The sequence below is a fragment of the Hemitrygon akajei genome, chromosome 14 (genome assembly GCF_048418815.1).
Source record: "Hemitrygon akajei chromosome 14, sHemAka1.3, whole genome shotgun sequence".
Taxonomy (NCBI): domain Eukaryota; kingdom Metazoa; phylum Chordata; class Chondrichthyes; order Myliobatiformes; family Dasyatidae; genus Hemitrygon; species Hemitrygon akajei.
In genome coordinates, this window is record NC_133137.1 from 71,844,595 (window position 1) to 71,867,740 (window position 23,146).

A 23,146-nucleotide genomic window follows, 5' to 3' on the forward strand; every position below is an offset into this window, starting at 1 on the left:
GCTGAGTATATTATGGGTAAAGCCCTCCCAATCATTGAGCACATCTACAGGAAGCATTGCTGTAGAAAGCAGCATGGATCATCAAAGATCCTCGCCACCCAGGCCATGCTCTTTTCTCACTGCTGCCATCAGGTAGAAGGTATGAGTGCCTCAAGACTCGCACCAACACGCACAAGAACAGTTCTTACCCCTCAGTCGTCAGGCTTTTGAACAAAAGAGGATAACTACACTCATTCGATTTCTGCTGTTCCCACAACTGACGGTCTCACTTTAAGGACTCTTTACCTTGTTATTTCACGCTCTCGCTATTTATTGCTATTTATTTATATTTGCATTTGTACAGTTTGTTGTTCATTGATCCTGTTTACAGTTACCATTCTATAGATTTGCTAAGCATGCCCACAGGAAAAATATCTCAGAGCTGTGTGTGGCGATATGTATGTACTCTGATAATATATTTTACTTTGATCTTTAAACTTTTGAACTTTTGAATCTCATGCAGGATATAAAACTGCAAAAACTCAGATTTGTGGATCATAGCAGGTGCTGTGAGGCAACAGTGTAATCTGTTGTGTCATTATTCTTTAGGAATGTGTTATACAAAATAAATACTCTTCACTGTTCTTCTTCTTAGGCAGTCCATTGGAATCATAAATGACTTTCTTCCAATCCCATTTTATTGGTTCAGAGATGGCAAGAAGTATTTTGGTATACCGTATTATTCTTTAATCTTCAAAAAAAATCAAAGAATTTTAAACATGAGAAAGTCTGCAGATACTGGAAATCCAAAGCAGCACACACAAAATTCAGCAGGTCAGGCAGTATCTATTGAAATGAATAAACAGTCAATGTTTTGTCTGGCCTCACCTATCACCTTCCAGCTAGCCTCTTACCCCTCCCCTCACCCTTCCTTCCCAGTCCTGAAGAAGTACCTTGGCCCGAAACACTGACTGCTTTTTTTTCCATTTCCATAGATGCTGCCGGATCTGCTGAGCTCCTCCAGCACTTTGTGTTTGGTGTATCAGACAACTTCGTCATAATGAAAAAAAATGATGGGAAAACAGGTATTGGAATTTTAAGATTCTTTACTAACGGTATTGATGAGGAAATGCAGTTGATGCGTGTACATGGGTCTGTAGAAGGTGCCATTTACAGGCTTACCAGCAAAGTTGAAGAAGTTGGCATTAAAGGGCAGAGAGGGCACAGTTATAAAGTTGGCTAAGTAACAGACTCCAAAAGATCCTAGTGAATCGTTGTGGAACAGACTGAGGGAGGGTGAATAGTGGCATTTTCCAGGGATTATTGTTGGTGCCATTTGTTTGTTGATCTGCATTAATATGATACATGTGATACAAGCCACAATATCTAAATATGTAAATGACACAAATCTTGGCTGCATTGTGAACTGCCAAGAAGATAGCGATGAACTGCAGAGGGATATAAACAGGCTTTATAGAACAGACAGACACAGGAAGAGTGAAGTTTCATGCAGAAAAATTATATGTTGTGATAGGGAGATTGAGGAAAAGCAGTATGGGGTATGTGTGTACAGGTTGTGGAAGAAGAGTCAGCGAAAGAGTTAAAGAACCCAGTAACTAACATGTACTTTTCCATTTAAACTTTGTAATATTGAACTTTGTACCCCGAGTTTAGACCTCCAGCTGACAGACAGCCTTTCACAACCATGATGCAGGCTCTGAGTGCGAACGGCCGAATAGGAACATACACTCATGTGATTTGGCCACTTCTCTGTCCTATGATTAAGAATATCTTGAGTAACAGATGTGCTCTCATGCTACTCGTCACGTAGATTTGCTCGCTCATGAGTATAAAGATACGCAGAAATTGCTCTGTGATTCAGAGTCTTGCACCTTTCTGCAGGCTCTCCATGCTATCATGCTAAATAAAGATATCACCACTTGAAGTCTGGTCTCTAGCATTATTTGCTTCAACATAGTCATTGAAAGTTACAGGACAGTCTGAGAAAAGGGATTGTAAATGTAATTCTGGGCTTTATCAATAGGAGCTTAGAGTATAAAGAGAGGGAAGGCAGGCAGAACTTTGTAGAACCCTAACTCAACCTCAACTTGAGTACTATGTTTAATTCTGGTCTCTTCATTATGGGAAAGATGTAGGGTCATTGGAAGAGTCTAGAAGATGTATACAAGAATGTTTCCTAGGATTAGGAACTGCATTTGAGGGTTAGATTGGACGGGCTGGGAAGTCTCTTTGTGGGAACTGCTGATTTGGAAGAAGGATACAAAGAGAAGAGTGCTGACACACAGCTGATAGTGGAAGTCTGCTTTCTTTACTGGAGGGATTACGGAACAAAGGTTACAGGTACAAAATGAGGGAAGGGAATCAAACCTGATAGGAAAAATGACTATTTTACATAGCATGTGTTTGAAATTTGGCAATGGTGCACACCAACATAGCGGAGGCAGTTCTAGATGAAATTGGATCAGTATATGTTGAAAAAAGATTTGCATTGGTTATGGAGATAGGGTTAATGAGTGGCCAATGAGCTGCTCTACTAGAGGGCTAGAGTGGTTGTGACAAGCTGAATAGCCTCCTTGTGTGCTGTGACCATTTTATGATCCTAACATTATCTTCTAAAACAGAGATTCCCAACTTGGGGCCCATGGACCCATTGGTTAGTGGTAGGGGTCCACGGCATAAAAAAGGTTGGGAGCCCCTGTTCTAAAGGGACCAAGAGTTCACAACCTGGTTCATGGTGTGGTTAGATTCCATCAATTGTGAGGAACTTTCAAAAATCTTTCTCAAATTTAGATGCTCACGTAGATTGTCTCCATCTTAAGTTTTCTGCATGAAGGCAGAGTGGGTCTGTGTCTATTGGGCAACAATGATCCCTGCTCTCCTGTAGGTTTCTTAGTCATGAACATCATGGCTGCTCAAAATGGAGAAGAAAGAAAAGGGGAAAGGAGCACCAGAGGGAGGCAAAGGGTGGGCAAGTTGGAGCATCTTCGCTCTGTCCGCTGGAACAAGCAGGATCTCCCAGTGGCCACCCATTTTCATTCCACTTCCCATTCCCATTCCGATATGTCCATCCATGGCCTCCTCCACTGTTGTGATGAGGCCATATTTAAGTTGGAGGAACAACACCTTATACTCCATTTGGGTAACCTCCAACCTGATGGCATGAACATCGATTTCTCAAGCCTTCGGTAATGCTCCCAGACAAACTACCCCCCGCCCACTTCCCTTCCCCTTTTCTCTCTCTCACCTCATCTCCTTGCCCACCCATTGCCTCCCGCTGGTGCTCCTTTCCCCTTTATTTCTTCTACAGGCTTCTGTCTCTTTCACCAATCAACTTCCCAGCTCTTTGCTTCATCCCGCCCCCTCCAGGTTTCACCCATCACCTGGTGATTCTCTCTCCCCTCCCCCACCTTTCAAATCTACTCCTCAGCTTTTATTTTTCCTGTCCTGCCGAAGGCATTTGGCCTGAGACGTCGACTGTACTTTTTTCCACAGATGCTGCCTGCGGCCTGCTGAGTCCCTCCAACATTTTGTGTGTACTGCTTGAATAAATAAATACTCAATGTTTAAGCATTCACAATTGTGCTTTACATATAGCTTAATTTTGTTTGACTCAATAAATGAGTCCTTTTTCAATGATTCCTAATCGATAATGTGAAGTAGCCTAAATGATCACAGTGTATTTCTGGTTCAAGGAAAATAATGATTAGAGCAACGTTTCAGGTCTGGAAAGTCATGATGGAAACCCGCTGAAATGGCTGTGAGTGGGAACATCGCATTATTAACGCTCTCAGAACTGAAGTGCGGTACAGTAACGAGTGGAACTGCTGATCGTTTAGACAACGTCAAGGATGGACCACACCATCAGGCACGTGAGTTAGTGTGCTGGATACTTACTGAACATCAAGACAGTCATCAGCCTTCCATATTGTGCTTTCATGGCTATTCGAACTCTGTCGTGATCTAAGTTCAGTGCCCTGCTATGTGGCAATATATATTCCATATCTTCCTATATGGAATAACTAACTATTATATAGTGCATGGTCTGACCATGAATGCAGAGAAGGATTCATTAAGCTAAACATCAGTTATGTTTTTCATTGAGTTTTGTATGATTGTATGGTATTTGTGTTTCTTGCCAGTGTGGATTTATCTATCTATCTATCTATCTACTCATTTATTTAGAGATACAGCATGGAATAGACCCTACCAACCAGTACACCTTTGGGCTGTGGGAGGAAACCAGAGGCCCTGGAAGAAACCCACATATTTCACGGGGAGGATATACAAACTGCTTACAGAGAACACTGGGATTGAACTCTGAACTCTGACACCCTGAGGTGTCACAGTATCGCGCGACTTGCTCCACTACTGTGGTGCCCCCATTTGTTCAATGTTTCCGGCACAAATTCTGTTGAAACTGCAAAATTGCTCACATTTATTTCTTTTTATGAATTATATTGGTACATGATGGCCTTACGATTTTTTTTCCTGTCATGTTTGTTATGGGGAAGATCTTTTAAATTTGATTTTGGGATTTGCAGTATTTTTTCCAAGCTTGCTTACAGAAACCCAAGGGTCTGAAATGGGAATCTGAGATTCTAATGATTGGTTTTTACATGCAAGAAGAAAACTAATTCTTGAGATGGATAAGTGAAGCTGATACAAAGTTATCTCACTGGTGGTGCACCTCTCTTTACCCCAGGAGACAGATTTCTGTGGCTTCTCTGGGTAAGTCAGAGAACCATGAATTCTCACAACTCTGATTCACAAAAGAAGCTTTATTTAACGAAAATATAAACTAGTTCATCCAAAAATGGATTGATTAATTAGTGGAAGATGTTTTGCTTTGAATGCTTTTTTCCCGTTTTAGCCAAAATGGTTCTACCCACTAATGATCTTTTTGGAAAAGGATGATACTATTTAAAATTTACATGGAGATTACTTAAAGTCTCTTGAATCTTTCAAAAAAAAACCTGAAAATATTATTCCTCTCCAAATATAGCTGTAAACACTAAAGTAGCCACATCTAATTTCAGGGCTGGTCGCTGGAGTTTACTGGTATCACATTAAGCTTATTGCTAGTGAAAGGTCATATTAATTATTCAAATACTGTGAAGTTTCCATGGTGCAGTTTTGGCTGGCTTAGCCCCATTTGTTCATTGCTTCTGGCACAAATTGCTCACATTCATTATTTTATAAATTATTATTGGTACATGGAAGTACATAGAAGCTGTTAACTAGGCGTCCCCTTGTAACCAAGCAACTGCTTGCAATTGCAACCAAGCAATGTTTTCTTGGCGACTATAACTCTGAAAGTCATGGACGTCCATACTGTTTGAAAATTCGCTGCCAGCAATTAACTAATTATTCTACAGTGATTTTAGTCAGAAAAAAAAAACAGAGAGGCTTAAAACTATCAGATTAGCATTTGGACCACATTATCATTCATGGAAAATGATGGCTGAACTGGAAAAGTGTGGCAGAATGTGATTATATTGCACACAAGACAGCCCAAATGCTTACAGTTGGTTAATGTTTCTTTTACCAGATTGCTCCAACATTAAATAGTCTGAAGAAGAAGAGGTGTTAGATGGAATTTATCTTTGTTGTATATTTGGTATATCACATTAACAACACTTGTAATATTAGGAACTTCTTTGTACTTAAGAAATCATTTAAAAATAGGTTAGTGTGTATTGAAACAGTCCACTCAATAAATATTAATGTATTAACATACAGTACTGTTCAAAGTCATAGCCACATATGGTCCCTAAGATGTCTGGACTTTACTGTATTTGTCAATATGGAGCTGAGAGTGAGTTTGTAAATCTGGTGGGAGCAAAGGATATTGCGAATGGCAAGGGTTGAGTGCCATGGGAGGGGTGTGGGACAGGTGGCAGAGAAGGAGTGCTTGGGGTGGAGGTGGTGCGGGTGCAGACACACCCAGCCCTGAGACACCAGGTTTGATCATTTGATTTCAAAGAATTGGTTTATTGATCATTACAGAATGTCTCTCTGATGTTTCCCATCAAATCCCCTCTCCCTGCCCCCTTCTCAGCCTCAGTCTACAATAGAGACCCATATCAGAATCAGGTCTATCATCACACATGCATGTTATGAAGTTTGTTTATTTGGGTGGCCGCAGCAGTATAGTGCAATACATAAAATTACTGCAGTACTGTGTAAAAGTCTTAGGCACCCTAGCTATATATATGTGCCCAAGACTTTTGCAAGTATGGTATAAAGATAATAGTATCAGTGGTGTATTTTTAGGAAATCTATGAAAACTTTGCATACATTTAATTTCAATCTTTTTGTTTAGTTCTACAATGTGATAGAGGCAATCTACAAACTATATCAACAATCTACGAAAAGTTGGAGGTGTTGTGGATAGTGTCGGAGGTTGTCCGAGGTTACAGCGGGACATTGATAGGATGCAAAACTGGGCTGAGAAGTGGCAGATGGAGTTCAACCCAGATAAGTGTGAAGTGGTTCATTTTGGTAGGTCAAATATGATGACAGGATATAGTATTAATGGTAAGACTCTTGGCAGTGTGGAGGATCAGAGGGATCTTGGGATCCAAGTCCATAGGACACTCAAAGCTGCTGCGCAGGTTGACTCTGTGGTTAAGAAAGCATACAGTGCATTGGTCTTCATCAATCGTGGGATTGTGTTTAGGAACTGAGAGGTAATATTGCAGGTCAGACCCCACTTGGAGTACTGTGCTCAGTTCTGTTTGCCTTACTACAGGAAGGATGTGGAAACCATAGAAAGGGTGCAGAGGAGATTTACAAGGATGTTGCCTGGATTGGGGAGCATGCCTTATGAGAATAGGTTCAGTGAATTCGCCTTTTTTCCTTGGAGCAACGGAGGATGAGAGGTGACCTGATAGAGGTGTATAAGATGATGAGAGGCATTGATCATGTAGACAGTCAGAGGCTTTTTCCCAGGGCTGAAATGGCTAGCATGAGAGGACACAGGTTTAAGGTGCTTGGAAGTAGGTACAGAGGAGATGTCAGGGGTAACTTTTTTACACAGAGAGTGGTGAGTGCATGGAATGGGCTGCCGATGATGGTGGTGGAAGTGGATATGATAGGGTCTTTTAAGAGACTCCTGGACAGGTACATGGAGCTCAGAAAATTAGAGGGCTATGGGTAACCTTAGGTAATTTCTAAGGTAAGGACAGGTTCGGCACAGCTTTGTGGGCTGAAGGGCCTGTATTGTGCTGTAGGTTTTCTATGTTTCTAAACTATCTCATTAAATTAAAACTTCTGGAATGGAATTTTAGATGAGATAAAATAAAGTACATCACAAGCACCATTCTTTTGAGATCTAGACCATTCCTTCCACTTCAACGTCAATACTGGAGCCAGTAGCATAGCTCTTTGAATTTAATTCATTGGTGGTGTCATCAAAGTTGTCAAATTGGGTCAGTGAAAAGGTGGAGAATGTAAGTGGAAAATCATGGCAACTGGGTTGTTTTCTGTGAAGCTGAACAATGTAAGGAGCAAAATAATCAGGTGGCAGGTGGCTTTTGAAAAGTGTCAATGAGGTAAGCAAGAATATGTAAAAGTTATTGCTGAACCTCACAATGCAGTGTAAGTTGTTTAGTAGCAAATTGCACTGTGTAGAAAGATGATGTCCTTCCCACAGTTGGATATATGTAAGGGGAACAATCTATTCACAGGAAAAAATAAGGAAACATTGAAAGCTACACCCGCTGTATTAGATGTCAAAAGAATTCGACTTAACAAATCTGTTTAATTTAAGGTCCATGTACAGCACAGGTTCTGTAGACTACTCAGTGGTTCTTCTAACTAAAGCAAAAAGGAACGATTGAGCCACCAAGAAAATATTCTTTATTGAAGGCTAACAACACTCAGCTCACAGCAGTGGCAGGTACAACAATATATCAAAAGAAATACCATGGAGTACACTTGTTTTTAAAGCTACATTATCACTTATATGGTATACACTGGTTTCCCTTTCAAAAAAAAACTCGACATATCATCAATTATCTACTTACGAGCATGAAATTATACTATTTACACTTGAAATATAATATTAAATCAAAGTTCAAAGTTCAAAGTAATTTTATTATCAAAGTACATATATGTCACCATATACAACCCTGAGACTCATTTTCTTGTGGGCATACTCAATAAATCTATAGAATAGTATCCATAACAGAATCAATGAAAGGCCGCCTAACTAGAGTGTTTAACCAGAGTGCAAATTACCACAAACTGCAAATACAGAAAGAAATAATAACAATAAATAAATAGGCAACAAATATTGAGAATATGAGATGAAGAGTTCTTGAAAGTGAGTCCATTGGTTATAAATTGTTATAAAGATAGATATTCATTGAAATATAAATTTAGTTGGATATCAATTCACTCAGCTTCATCTTCTTCATGACTCAACAATTCACTACAAGTGATACTCAACAACTCTGAAGTACCTACTCCAGGTACTGTTAATCCTTGAGAATCACTCTCCAGATAAGCTTTATACATTCTGTGCTGCAATGGTAGTCTTAACATAATTGTGTCTAATTATGAATACATTTTATCACATAATCTGAGCATCAGCTGTTAACATAAGACTTAAAACAAAGCTAATAATTGTTAACAACTATTTCACTTGTAACAATTATATGATGTAAAGCTTTGGCCCAAAACGCTGACTGTTTATTCCCATCCATAGATGCCGCCTGACCTGCTGAGCTCCTCCAATACGTTATGTTTATTGCTCTAGACTTCCAGCATCTGCAGTACCTCTTGTGTAAACAATTACACTTTATATTTGGTATATTACTGGATACCAAGAACCATGGGAAGTTACAATAATTTCTACTTTGATAGCTTCTTCAAATTATCCTGTGTCTTGACACCTGTGAGTACGAGTCCACTCCTTTTTCTAGCTCCTCCCCCTCTGTCTCTCACTTTCTGAGTTGACTCCAAGAGTCTGAAATTCTTTGAAGACTCCCTTGATGCACTTTGGACTACATTTTATTCAGTTGATATTAACAAGTCCATGCAGATTGTTAAAACCCTCTTCAGATCTTCTGAGAGTTTGAATAGTCTCCACGTTGCAATGCAATTTTCTCTTCATCCACTGCAATATGATCTGCATTTGATCGAAACTGGTAACAACAAAAACTTTGTTGTTGATTTGGAGCTATTCCTAAAACTCGTGTCATCTCACATTCTGCCTCATTCCCAGCTGTGGTGGATACAACTATGATGACCTTGCTACATTATCTAAAATTTAACGTATGAGTCTCTTTTATTGTCCAAACGGAACATGAACACTTCCTCAGGACTGGCTGTTGTTAAGGATTGAAAATATTAGAACAGAAGAACATAAGATATAGGAGTAGGAGAAAGTCATCAAGCCCAATGATTCTGCTTCAACATTCGGTGGCATATTGGTTCCATTTAATATCAGAGAATGTATACAGCACACAACTTCAAATTCTTACTCTTCGTAGATAACCACAAAACAGAAGAATGGATGACAGAAAAACTTCAGAACCTCAAAGCCCTTCTCCCCCCCTCACACATAAGCAGGGTTCATTCAATAAGGTAGTGGCTGATCTGGCCATAGACTCAACTCCACCTACTTGACTTTTCCCCGTAATCCTTAATTCCACTGCTGCTGCACTGTCTTAAATATATTTATTAAAATAGCCTCTATTACTTCCCTGAACTGAGAATTGCACAGATACTCTACACTCTGAGAAGAAACTGTTTCTTCTCATCTCTGTCCGAAATCTGTCCTGATTATTGATGTGATGTTCCCTGGTTCTCGTCATACTTACCAGTGGAAATGACTTCCCTGCCTCTGTCCTATCTATCCCTTTCATAATTTAATATGTTCCTGTAAGATCCATTCTTATTCTTCTGAATTCCAGCAAGTATAGTCCCAGCCGATTTGATCTCTCCTCATAGGCTAACCTCCTCATCACCAAAATCAACCTGGTGAACCTCTTCTGCACCACCTCCAAAGCCAGTGTTTCATTCCTCAAGTAAGGAGATTAGAACTGCATACTGAACTCCAGGTGTGGCCTCACCAATACCCTATACAGTAGCGGCATAACTTCCCTGCTGTTAAGTTCAATTCCTCCAGCAATGAAGGCCAGCATTTTATTTGCCTTCTTGTTAATTTGTTGCCCCTGCAAACCTTTTGCGATTCGTGCACAAGCATCCCCAAATCCCTATGCAGAGCAACATGTTGCAATCTTTTACTATTTAAACAATAATCTAATTTTCCACCCAAAGTAGATGGCTTCGCATTTGCAAACATTGTATTCTATCTGCCCGACCCTTGCCCACTGATGTAACTGATCTATATCTCTCTGTAGACTCTCCACATCCTCTGCACAAATTGTTTTTCATATTTCTTTGTTCTGCAATAATGGAGCATTGGACAAGTGACTCTAAACCCAGACAACACAGAATTGGATTATCCTCTGCATCTGGAGATCTTGCCATTGTCTAATACACTAAAATCCTTGCTACTTTCTTTGCAGATCCACTTCTCAATTTTGTCCTGTTTTCCACCAATGGTTCTGTATTGTATTTGGATGATACGTGAGTTATGACTGAAGGAAATATGACTGGAGTTGCTTAGCACTTCTGTGCAAGGATGTCGATTAAGAGCATTAAACGTTCCTTGTGTGATAACCCTTTCATTCCTGGAATCATCCTTGTGAATCTCCTCTGGACCCTCTCCAATGGCAACACATCTTTTCAAAGATGATGGGCCCAAAACTGTTCACAATACTCAAGGTGAGGCCTCACCAGGGCCTTATAAAGCCTCAGCATCACATCCCTGCTTTTGTATTCTAGACCTGTTGAAATGAATGCTAACATGGCATTTGCCTTCCTCACCACTGACTCAACCTACAAGTTACCCTTAAGGGTGTTCTGCACAAGGATGAGGTTTTGGGGTACTTGGAGTCACATGATAAACTGAAGTCTGCATGGTTTCCTGAAGGAGAAATCTTTGAGGAAATAACAGGAAGGAAAAACAAGGGAGAATCAGTGGATGATCTTGACTTGGATTTTCAGAAGGCCTTTGATGAAGAGCTGAATATGAGGCTGAGAAACAGAGTCAGAGCCCATGGTATTGCAAGAAAGATACTAGCATGGATAGAAAATTGGCTGACTGGCAGGAAATAAAGAAGGGAGTACAGGGAGACTTTCCTGGTAGGCTACTGGTGACAGCCAGTGGTGTAGTGACATCTGCACCTGACCTCGAGGTGAATGGTCCCAGGTTCAAATCTGGCTGGTTCCTTACACGCTTTTCATTTGTGCTGGATTGAGTGTCGAGCTAGCAACTTGGCCTTGTGAAAAACAAACAAATGATAAAGAAACAGCAAAGTTGCTGCTCGATGTACCACGAGGCACGGAGAGGAACATCAGCTGGTGACTATTGCTGCTCTGCAGTGGTTGATATTGGGGCCACTTCTTTCCACATCATATGTCAGTGATTTTGATGATGGAATTGATGGTTCTGAGTGCAAGTTTGAGGCATAACCTTTTTGAAGATATCCTCGATGCCGGAGAGGCTAGTGGCCATGATGGAGCTGGTTAAGCTTTCAACCTTCCTGCAGCTTTTTTCAATCCTATGCAGTGTCCCCCTCCATACCAGACAGTGATGCAACCAACCTCTCCACGGTCAACTTCTTTGGTGACATACCAGACCTCCTCAAACTCCTAATGAAATTTAGCAGCTGACTTTGTGTATTTTATTTTCTCTCTGGTCTCTTTCAATATCGACAAGACATTTGAACTTCTTCAGAGAAACAACTTTTACACTGAACATGCAAGTAATCTCTCTAATATTAATAACCAGCTCTATTTCATTTCAGTTTATATCATTTCTTCATTGATTTATTTTCCAGCTCATATTAGAATCCATACATAGTAGAATTCATGCAATTTCAATCCTTCTCCCTCTTTCTGTCTTCACTCCAGACTTTGAAGCCTCATATATTGTTACACTAAGAGAAGACAGCTAAGCATTTTTCAGTCCTAGTTCAGACTTTGGGGTGTGACTTCGGAAAGTGTCCTGTTACTGCATTCTAGAAGTGTATAAACTTTGTACTTCCGGGGGACATTGCCTCAAGATTCAGGGGAGAAATTTAGGATGGAGATGAGGAGAAACTGTTTTTCCCAGAGAGTGGTGAATCTGTGGAATTCTCTGCCCAGGGAAGCAGTTGAGGCTTCTTCACTAAATATATTTAAGAAACGGTTAGATAGGTTTTTACATAGTGAGGGAATTAAGGGTTATGGGGAAAAGGCAGGTAGATGGGGCTGAATTTACGGACAGATCAGCCATGATCTTATTGAATGGTGGGGGCAGGCTCGATGGGGTGAATGGCCTACTGCTGCTCCTATTTTTTATGTTATTATGTTCTGGGCCATTGTCAGCCATTTCCAGCTGGCAATTTATTTCTCCAATGAAATAGCTCAAGATTCCCAGCTATAAGTTCGGACAGTAATGCTGAATGATTGCTGCATAATTGCTCACAGCCGTGGAAGAACAAATCAGGATCCAGACATCACAAGGCTGTGATCCGCAGTATCTGAAACAAGCCACTCAATATTGTTCAAGCAACTGAAATGTCCAAAGTAGTGGCATAGAAAATGGGACCAGCGCTTCATTAAAAAAGTTAAGATGTGGAGATTTGCTGCAGATACGAAGACTAAAATAATTATTCGCACTTAACTGTTTGCTTTCCCAACAGATCTTCTGTTGGAGCTGTTGGGTGCAGAACTCTTTTGCATCAACATCAAACCCAGAGGTCCCTTGCTGTTGTCTGATATGAATAAACCTATCTGAAGTTGTAAAGAAGCAAAAATATTGCAGATCTCTTAATATCGGATCTTTAATGGATTGTCCAATTTGTCCAGCTTCTAGGTCCTTGGTCTTCTTCTTGGGTTTTCCCAGGGTCTCTGGCCTCCCTCAGCAACCCTAGAAGTTCCTCACCTCTCTCCTGGACATATTGTATATCACCTTTTTCCCACTCAATCCCAGAGCCTGTACTCACCTGCTTCTCCAGCAAATCCCATGAATCAAACCAACCACTTCCTTGGAGTGGAAAAACAACCTAAATATGTTTTGAATATTGCAAAATGAAGAAAAAAAAACAATGGTTCCCAATGTAAAACAGTCCACAGGATTTGTGAAGAGCATCGTATAAATGTTTTAGAGAAGGGTACCAAGTATTTATGTAGTCTTAGCTGCCTTCCCCAGAAACAAATATGCCAAAAGATCTTTGCTTATTTCTATAATTAATAAAAGTAAATACCAATTTCTATAATTTTATATTTTGGCTCTACTTAGCCGCAATATTTTGAACTTTTTGAAACATGTCTTGTTCTCATTGCTACCATCAGGAAGGAAGTACAGAAGCCTGAAGGTACAGACCCAAAAGGTTTAAAGCTTCATTTGTTATTAAAAGAAGTATGCGGTATACAATTGTGAGACTCATCTTCTCCAGATAACCACGAACCACAGAAAACCATGGAGTTGTTCAAAGAAAAACATCAACCCCCCCACAAAAAAAAACTCAGAAACAGCAACACCATCACCCCACATGAAAAAATCACACAAACGGCAGCACGATCATCAATATCCCCCACGTGAAAAAATAGACTCAGTGATTCAGAAACAGCTTCTTCCCCTCTGCTATCTGATTTCTGAATGGACATTGAATGCAAGAACACTATCTCACCACATTATGTATTTTTATTTTTGCACTAATTATTTAATTTGACTACTTCATATTAATGTACTTCATGTAATTCTTATTGTTTTGTTATTATTGTTGCTGCAAAGACAACAAATTTCACAACATGCAGTATGCCTGCGATACTAAACCTGATTTTAGAAGCGACTAACTGGCAGGTCTCCATGGTGAGTGGAACATATTCAGAAAGAAGATAACTGTTTATAAAATGAGCGTCTATAAAGAGACTGGAGCTGTGGATTCTTTTATCAACTACACTCTCAGGGTCCAGCAATTCCCTCACCACCTTTCCCCTCTATTGTTATTAAACCAGGTAATTAAATTAAATTCAATAACCGATGGGAATAACACCTACAACGGAAATAATATGTAAGATGTATAGCTTGGATGGTTCATGGTTGACTTAAGTTGTTAGAAACATAGCAACATAGAAAACCTACAACACAATACAGACCCTTCAGCCCACAAAGCTGTGCTGAACATGTCCCTACCTTAGAATTACCCAGGCTTACCCGTAGCCCTCTATTTTTCTAAGCTCCATGTATCCATTCAGGAGTCTCTTCAAAGACCCAATCGTTTCTGCCTCCCACTGCCACTGCCGGCAGCCCATTCCACGCACTCACCACTCTCTGCGTAAAAAACTTACCCCTGACATCTCCTCTGTACCTACTTCCAAGCACCTTAAAACTGTGCCCTCTCGTGCTAGCCATTTCAGCCCTGGGAAAAACCCTCTGACTATCCACACGATCAATGCCTCTCATTATTTTGTACACCTCTATCAGGTCACCTCTCATCCTCCATCGCTCCAAGGAGAAAAGGCCGAGTTCACTCAACCTATTCTCATAAGGCATGCTCCCCAATCTAGGCAACATCCTTGTAAATCTCCTCTGCACTCTTTCTATGGTTTCCACATCCTTCCTGTAGTGAGGCAACTGGAACTGAGCACAGTACTCCAAGTGGGGTCTGAGCAGGTCCTATATAGTTGAAACATTACGTCTCAGCGCTTAAACTGAATCCCACGATTGATGAAGGCCAATGCACCGTATGCCTTCTTAACCACACAGTCAACCTGTGTAGCAGCTTTGAGTGTCCTATGGACTCTGACCCCAAGATCCCTCTGATCCTCCACACTGCAAAGAGTCTTGCCATTAATGCTATATTCTGCCATCATATTTGACCTACCAAAATGAACCACCTCACACTTATCTGGGTTGAACTCCATCTACCACTTCTCAGCCCAGCTTTGCATCCTATCGATGTCCTGCTGTAACCTCTGACAGCCCTACACACTATCCACAACACCTCCTACCTTTGTGTTATCAGCAAATTTACTAACCCATCCCTCCACTTCCTCATCCAGGTCATTTATAAAAGTCACAAAGAGTAGGGGTCCCAGAACAGATCCCTTGTCACCGGCTTCCATGCAGAATATGACCCATCTACAACCTCTCATTGCCTTCTGTGGGCAAGCCAAGATGTCCGATCTTGGTAATTTACTTGCAAACGTTTTGTCACCATGTGAGGAGATATCATCAGTGGGCTGTCGATTGTGGTGTGTCCTCCGAATAGTTGGCCTTTATATATATTTTTCAATCAGCTGATTGGTCTTCATTACAGAAACGCAATTGTGATGTGCGGTGGAAATCTCATCACTGATTGTGTGGTGAACTTTATGCATTGTGGGGACTGCATCAAACATTAGATCGGCCAGACTGGGAGAAAGTTATCCACAAGGATCCATGAACACCAACTGGCTGTAAAGTGGCGTGGCCTACTACCCATGAAGATCGAGAGGGGCACAAATTCAACTGGGCATCAGTGGAAGTCATGGTGCAAGTGAACATGTGGAATGCAAGAGAGTTTTGGAAGTGAGGTTTTCTGTGAACAATTCTCTAAACAAACACACAGACCTCAATCCTATTTATGAGCGATGCAGGCAAAATTGAGACCACAACGCACAACGTTCGCTACACAACCAATGATGAGATTTCCTCCCCACATCACAATTGATGATGACCAATCAGCTGATTGATAAGCATAAAAAGACCAAGCATTCGGAGGACACACCACAATCGACAGCGCACTGATGATATCTCTTTGCATGGTGATGAAATGTTGGCAGGTAGTTTGCCAAGATCGGAGAACAACTCAACCCAACCAACACCTACAGTACTTACTTATCATGTTCATATTATTTAATTAGGTCAATAAAAAAGCCCTTGAAACAACACCTTTAATTCTGTTCGTCCTGTTTATTTCAACTTACCATGTTTTCTCACACAAATCCATTAATGTTGTCTCCCTGTCCAATCAACTCCTCTGAAACTATGGTTCAGGCTGTACTGCTACATAGAAAATGAAAGAAGTGTAAAATAGTTAACTCGGGAGAAAGATCAGAATCAGAATTAGGTTTAATATCAGCGGCATATGTTGTGAAACTTATCCACTTTGTGGCAGCAGTACAAAGCAATGCATAATAATAGAAAAAAAGCTGTGGATTACAGTAAGTATATATATATGTGTGTGTGTATTTTAAATAATTAAATTAAGATAAGTAGTGTAAAAACAGAAATTTTAAAAAATTGTGTAGTGGTCATGGGTTCATTTAGAAGTTGGTTGGCAGAGGGGAAAAAGCTGTTTCTGAATAGTTGAGTGTGTGATTCAGACTTTTGTATCTCCTTCCTGATGGTTGCCCTCAGAAGGGAGCATGTCCTGGGAGTGAAGGTCCTTGATGGTGGAAGCCGCTTTTCTGAGGCACATCTACTGACGATGTCTTGGATGCAACGGAGGTTAGCATCCACGATGGAGCTGCCTAAGCTTACAACTCTCTGCATAGTACTACGATCCTGTGCAGTAACCTCCACTACCTCCCAAACAGCCAGTCAGAATGCTCTCCACGGTACATCTGTAGAAGTTTGCGAGCGTAAGGAAAGATGTAAGGAGAAAAAGAATATTTTGCCAACAACACATAGAATGAGCCAAATGAGGTTCAAGGTACGAGTTCAACCTAGACACAATGAGTTAGAGACCATTACTGAGTCAGAACAGCAAGATTGTCTGGAGAAGAACCATCATGCCAGTTTAAAAAGTAGCTTTGGTGATTAAGAAAAGGGAAACAGACAGACTCCAGCATGGTTTGGCCCAAAATGGTTGCATTCAGTGTATTGCTTGAATGGGGCAGGCATGACAAAGCTACCAAGATTCCCGCTGCATTGTACGTTCTCCCTGTGCCCGCATGGGTTTCCGCCAGGGGCTTTGGTTTCCTCCCACAGTCCAAAGACATAGCGGTTGGTAGGTTAACTGGTCACTATAGGTTGTCCCGTGATTAGGCCAGGGTTAAATTGGCGGTTTGCTGAGTGGTGGCTTAAAGGCCGAAAGGCCCTACTCTACACTATATGTCAATAAATCAAAAATAATCCCATATTTAGTTAAAGCTGTTGTCAACAGAAACACATAGAAAACGTTTGCAGCCAACTGGTAATCAGCTAACAGGTAAATCAACAGAGCATTGTTGGGAGGTGTTTGGAAACAGATTTAAATGAATTAAATGGAATAAGTCTGTAAGCCTAAGAGTTTTTTTGCCAAAACAAAGAAACTGCAAAAGGGACAAATACAGGGATATCAGCCTCCAGAAAACTAATACAAAGGAACAGGCAACAATACCAAAATAGTACAACCTTGCAGAATAGGAGAGATATGAAGAACTTTGAAAAGTAACAAAACAAGAACAGCTACATAAAAGGAAAATTAAAAGGAAGATGCATGAAATTATGTAGATGCATGCATTGGTGGTTTGCCATTGTGTCCGCCAATGATATGAAACCTATGTGAGAGAACTTTTAAAGTGGAAAAGCCTTTACACTGGGGCAATTCCACTGTCTCGATCTCAGAAATCGAGTGCAGTGGCAAAAACAAGCATCAAAAACTTGAGTATTTCTTGGTTGCAGTGGATAACCATGTTGGCTTCTGTGGCTTGTCATACCCTTTGCCCTCCATGGAACATTGCAGTATTGCCTTCATGACTGTTAGATCTCACTACAGATGTCATCTGCCCAGTCCGCCAGAGGTGACATCACATGCTGGGACAGGCATGTCCCTATCTCATCAGGGTATTGGCTGTTCTCACCTATTTTAGTGCACCCGTTGAAGCGATGAACCGGGGGTGGCTGCTGTCGTATGCAAACAGCTACTTGGAGCCACAGGTGAGAGCTGGGTGTCCAGTGGGGACAAAAAGTGAGTGATCTGCCCCAGAATGGACTCGACAAGCCCGTGCATCAGACTCGCTATATACCTTAAAATGGTGTACGTGTGTAGTTTTTAGAGAGAGTTGAATAAGGAAGAGCTCAGGTTGGAGCATTTCTCCATTTCTCTTTGTAATGCATTATATTTTTAGTGTTACATGCTCTTCGAATTAAAGCCTACACATATAGTACCGAAATATCAAAATTTAGAAGGAAAGCAAAGGGAAGAATAAAATTAAATACAAATTATAATGATGTAAATGAAAATAGGAAATAGCAAGCTGCTAGGTAATTATTTTGGTTCAGTCTTTACATTAGAGGGAGAGGACAAGTGTGCTAAATTGTTTATGGCAGGGGTTCCAAACCTCGGTTAATGGTAGGAGCCCTTGACATAAAAGAGGTGGAGAACCACTGCTCTAAAAAGAGACCAGTAACATAGAGATTTCGTTGTTGATTAAAGATAATAGTAACAATCAAAATAATGGGATGAACGAGCGAACGATCATATAATATATATATGTATGTATATGTGTGTGTGTATATATATATCTTATACCAATTACAGACAGCACGGAAACAGGCCATCTTGGCCCTTCTAATCTGTGCCGAACGCTTACTCTCACCTAGTCCCACTGACCTGCACTCAGCCCATAACCCTCCATTCCTTTCCTGTCCATATACCTATCCAATTTTTTTTAAATGACAATACCGAACCTGCCTCTACCACTTCTACTGGAAGCTCGTTCCACACAGCTACCACTCCCTGAGTAAAGAAATTCCCCCTCTTGTTACCCCTAAACTTTTGCCCCTTAACTCTCAACTCATGTCCTCTTTTTTGAATCTCCCCTACTCTCAATGGAAAAAACCTATCCACGTCAACTTTATCTATCCCCCTCATTATTTTAAATACCTCTATCAAGTCCCCCCTGAACCTTCTATACTCTAAAGAATAAAGACCTAACTTGTTCAACCTTTCTCTGTAACTTAGGTGCTGAAACCCAAGTAACATTCTAGTAAATCTCCTCTGTACTCTCTCTATTTTGTTGACATCTTTCCTATAATTCGGTGACCAGAACTGTACACAATACTCCAAATTTGGCCTCACCAATGCCTTGTACAATTTTAACATTACATCCCAACTCCTATACTTAATGCTCTGATTTATAAAGGCCAGCATACCAAAAGCTTTCTTCACCGCCCTATCCACATGAGATTCCACCTTCAGGGAACTATGCACCATTATTCCTAGATCACTGTGTTCTACTGCATTCTTCAATGCCCTACCATTTACCATGTATGTTCTATTTTGATTAGTCCTACCAAAATGTAGTACCTCACACTTATCAGCAATAAACTCCATCTGCCATCTTTCGGCCCACTCTTCTAACTGGCCTAAATCTCTCTGCAAGCTTTGAAAACCTACTTCATTATCCACAACGCCACCTATCTTAGTGTCATCTGCATACTTACTAATCTAATTTACCACCCCATCTCCAGATCATTAATGTATATGACAAACAACATTGGACCCAGTACAGATCCCTGAAGCACACCACTAGTCACCGGCCTCCAACCTGACAAACAGTTATCCACCACTACTCTCTGGCATCTCCCATCCAGCCACTGTTGAATCCATTTTACTACTCCAACATTAATACCTAACAATTGAACCTTCCTAACTAACCTTCCGTGTGGAACCTTGTCAAAGGCCTTAGTGAAGTCCGTATAGACAACATCCACTGCTTTACCCTCGTCAACTTTCCTCGTAACCTCTTCAAAAAATTCAATAAGATTTGTCAAACATGACCTTCCACGCACAAATCCATGCTGACTGTTCCTAATCAGGCCCTGTCTATCCAGATAATTATATATACCATCTCTAAGAATACTTTCCATTAATTTACCCACCACTGACAACAAACTTACAGGCCGATAATTGTTAGGTTTACTCTTAGAACCCTTTTTAAACAATAGAACAACATGAGCAATACACCAATCCTCTGGCACCATCCCCATTTCTAATGGCATTTAAAATATTTCTGTCAGAGCTATTTAGGGAATATCCTGTCAGGATCCGGAGATTTATCCACTTTTATATTCTTTAAAAGTGCCAGTACTTCCTCTTCTTTAATCATCATAGTTTCCATAACTACCCTACTTGTTTCCCTTACCTTACACAATTCAATATCCTTCACCTTAGTGAATACCGAAGAAAAGAAATTGTTCAAAATCTCCCCCACCTCTTTTGGCTCCACACATAGCTGTCCACTCTGATTCTCTAAGGGACCAATTTTATCCCTCACTATCCTTTTGCTATTAATATAACTGTAGAATCCCTTTGGATTTATTTCCACCTTACTTGCCAAAGCAACCTCATATCTTCTTGGCGGGGAGATTTGCTAAGGCTACTGGGGAGACTTTAAACTAGAATGGTTGGAGGAGGGTGGGAATCAAATAGAAAAGACTAGGAGAGAGGAGGTTATTTCACAAATAGAGAAAGCTTGTAGTTTCCATGATTTTAAAAGAAGAAACTGAGAAGGTTACAGATACCCTATCCACAGCCTTAAAGTGTTTTCACAATGCAGGAATTTTAATTTAGTCTGGAAATGTGCTCTTATCCCTGCAGTTTTAAAATAGCACATTGGCTTTGAAGTAGGTCTCAATGAGTAATAAAATTTGCATATCCACTATTTGGTACGGTGTGACCAATAGGGATCTGAGATGTAAGGGTTAAATTATGAGGATAAATTACGTGAGCCATAGTTGTATGCACTGGAATTTGGAACATTGTGGGGTTATATGATCAGATTTCTAAATGTATCAAAGGGGATTGATGATGTTTTTGAGGAAAAAAATATTCTTGCTGATTGGTGAATCTTGAACTCAAGGATAAAACCTCAACATTCGGAGCTAGACATTAAGAGTGAATTGGAAGCATCTTCATATGTAAATGAGGTAGAAGTTTGGAACTTCCTCCTGTGAGTAACAGTCAATAATTATAAAAATGCTCTGGATAGGATTTTGCTAACCATAGATTTTAAAGGATTGGGTACAGTGTTGGTTTGCATCAAGTCACAGGTCAGTCATGATCTCTTTGAAAGTCTGAACAGGATCAAGTGTCTACAGCTTACTGCTGATACCCTTTAACATGGGACAGTGTCGAATTTTGTTTGACAGTTTATTCTCTAGAGCCTCTTGGGGCATTTTACCACATTAAAGTTGTCATACATCTGGGTTTTGATGGGAGAAATTGAATACAATTTAAGATCCCTTATCTGGGTAATTGCAACAATTTAATTTGATGTTAAAAGTTCCCAAAATATTATTATAATATATTTGGATTTGGTCAAATGAGCGTCGTTCTGCCTAAGTAATTCAACATGGTGTGACATGATATTAATGTGATGAAGCATTCAAGAGAAATAAGTTGTAAGCACACTATTAGATAATTCCTCATGAAATTATCTTCCCCTGAACTGACATAGATAAAAGGGGCATATTACCCTGAAAGCCTATTTGTTCATCTTTAATCTTCCTTCCCAGATAGCTAATATATAATCATGTGGCTAAAGGCTATTGTTTTTAAAATGTTTAGATTTTCTCATTTAAAAGTTCAGATTGCGTTTTTTTGATTGAGTGATAAATTAAGTTTGCTGAATTTATAATTCATGAGTATCTCGTGACTTCTGTTCAAGAGCACAAAATAATTTGTTTCACTAATGACTTATTATTTATTTGGATCCAATACTGTATCTCTAAGCAAAACCAATTAAGAGGTTTAAAGCATGGATTTTCTGCGGGCCATTGATTTCAGTTGTTTAATAATTTTGTTTTGTAACACAACAAAATGACCCATGCCACCAGAATTGGTATGTGATAATGATAAGGTATTGAATTAACTATTTAGATTAATACTATATTGAAGTGGATGATATTTCTGCTTTTAGAAGACATACTCACTAAGGGTAGAGTGGACAATATACCTTTCCCACTGTAATTTCATAAAACATTCACCAAAATGTTGTGTCATCAATTCATCTTGATAAAAAAATGATTAATTCAGTAAAAATAAATATTCAGTTTAGTTGGGTTGAATTGTTCTCCAATCTTGGCAATTTACTTGCAAACATTTTGTCACCATACAATGAAACATTGTCTTATTTGAATGTTGGATGCCTGAAATTGTTGGAAATTAATTTGAAGAATGTGTAGTTTGGGTGGTTGTGGTTTGGGTTGAATTGTTTTCCGATCTTGGCAATTTACTTGCAAGCGTTTCATCATCACATGCAGAGACATCATCAGATCAGTTGTCATACGCTCAAATGAGATGATGTCTCCTCGTAGGGTGATGAAACATTTGCAAGTAAATCACCAAGATTGGAGAACAACTCAACTCAACCATCAACCTCCTGAACTACACATTTTCTGAATTATTTCCAACATATTCAGTTTAGTATGCAGGTGACTAAAATGGATAATAATTGATACACAAAGCTATAAATTCTGACTCCAATGGTCTCTAAACAGTTGAGGTACTATTAAATAATCTAAAAGTATTAAATTATTTAATAATGTTAATAAATTTAATGAGGAAACTCTAAGTCACTTACTATCACATCTTCTTGAAAAGTTTGATGATTCCACTTCAATAAAGAAGGCAGGTGATTCCTAGGAAAGACCAGGAGGTTAGGTGCAGTCTCAGCTATGGAATTGTCACCTTGATGGACCAATTTATTCAATGTAAGCATTTCCACTTCACAAATTATGATCCGTGTAGAAGTCAGAATCCAAACTTGGAAAATGAATCTTCACATTGCATGGAACATTGCATCATGCTTCAAAGATGTTCTAGAGATTTTCTGCACTCAGTTTTAGTTGTTTTAATTAAATAAATTTTTCTGTTATGATTTCTAATATTTAAAATTTGAAGACTTTTCTCTTGAACATAGATATTTGATTATTAGCTTGGAGCCAGATAATTAGTAAACCTGACTAGTTTGATTCTGTTGCAACCATTACTAGATTGGGTGATGGTATATGTAGCCAAACCAAAACATCTCAGAGACTAAGATTTGGTGGGGGAGGCATGAGGGGGTTGACTCTGTATAACATGCTCTCCACAAATAACAAAGTTCTTGG

General features: G+C 39.8%; 1 long non-coding RNA gene across 1 annotated transcript; it reads left to right on the top strand.

Annotated features, from left to right (window-relative positions):
- Nucleotides 1-702: 702 nt before the first annotated feature.
- Nucleotides 703-4,415, top strand: LOC140739005 (uncharacterized). The gene is made up of 3 exons (XR_012101528.1): nucleotides 703-813; nucleotides 975-1,064; nucleotides 4,183-4,415. It is a non-coding gene; the product is annotated as an uncharacterized lncRNA (long non-coding RNA).
- Nucleotides 4,416-23,146: the final 18,731 nt, after the last annotated feature.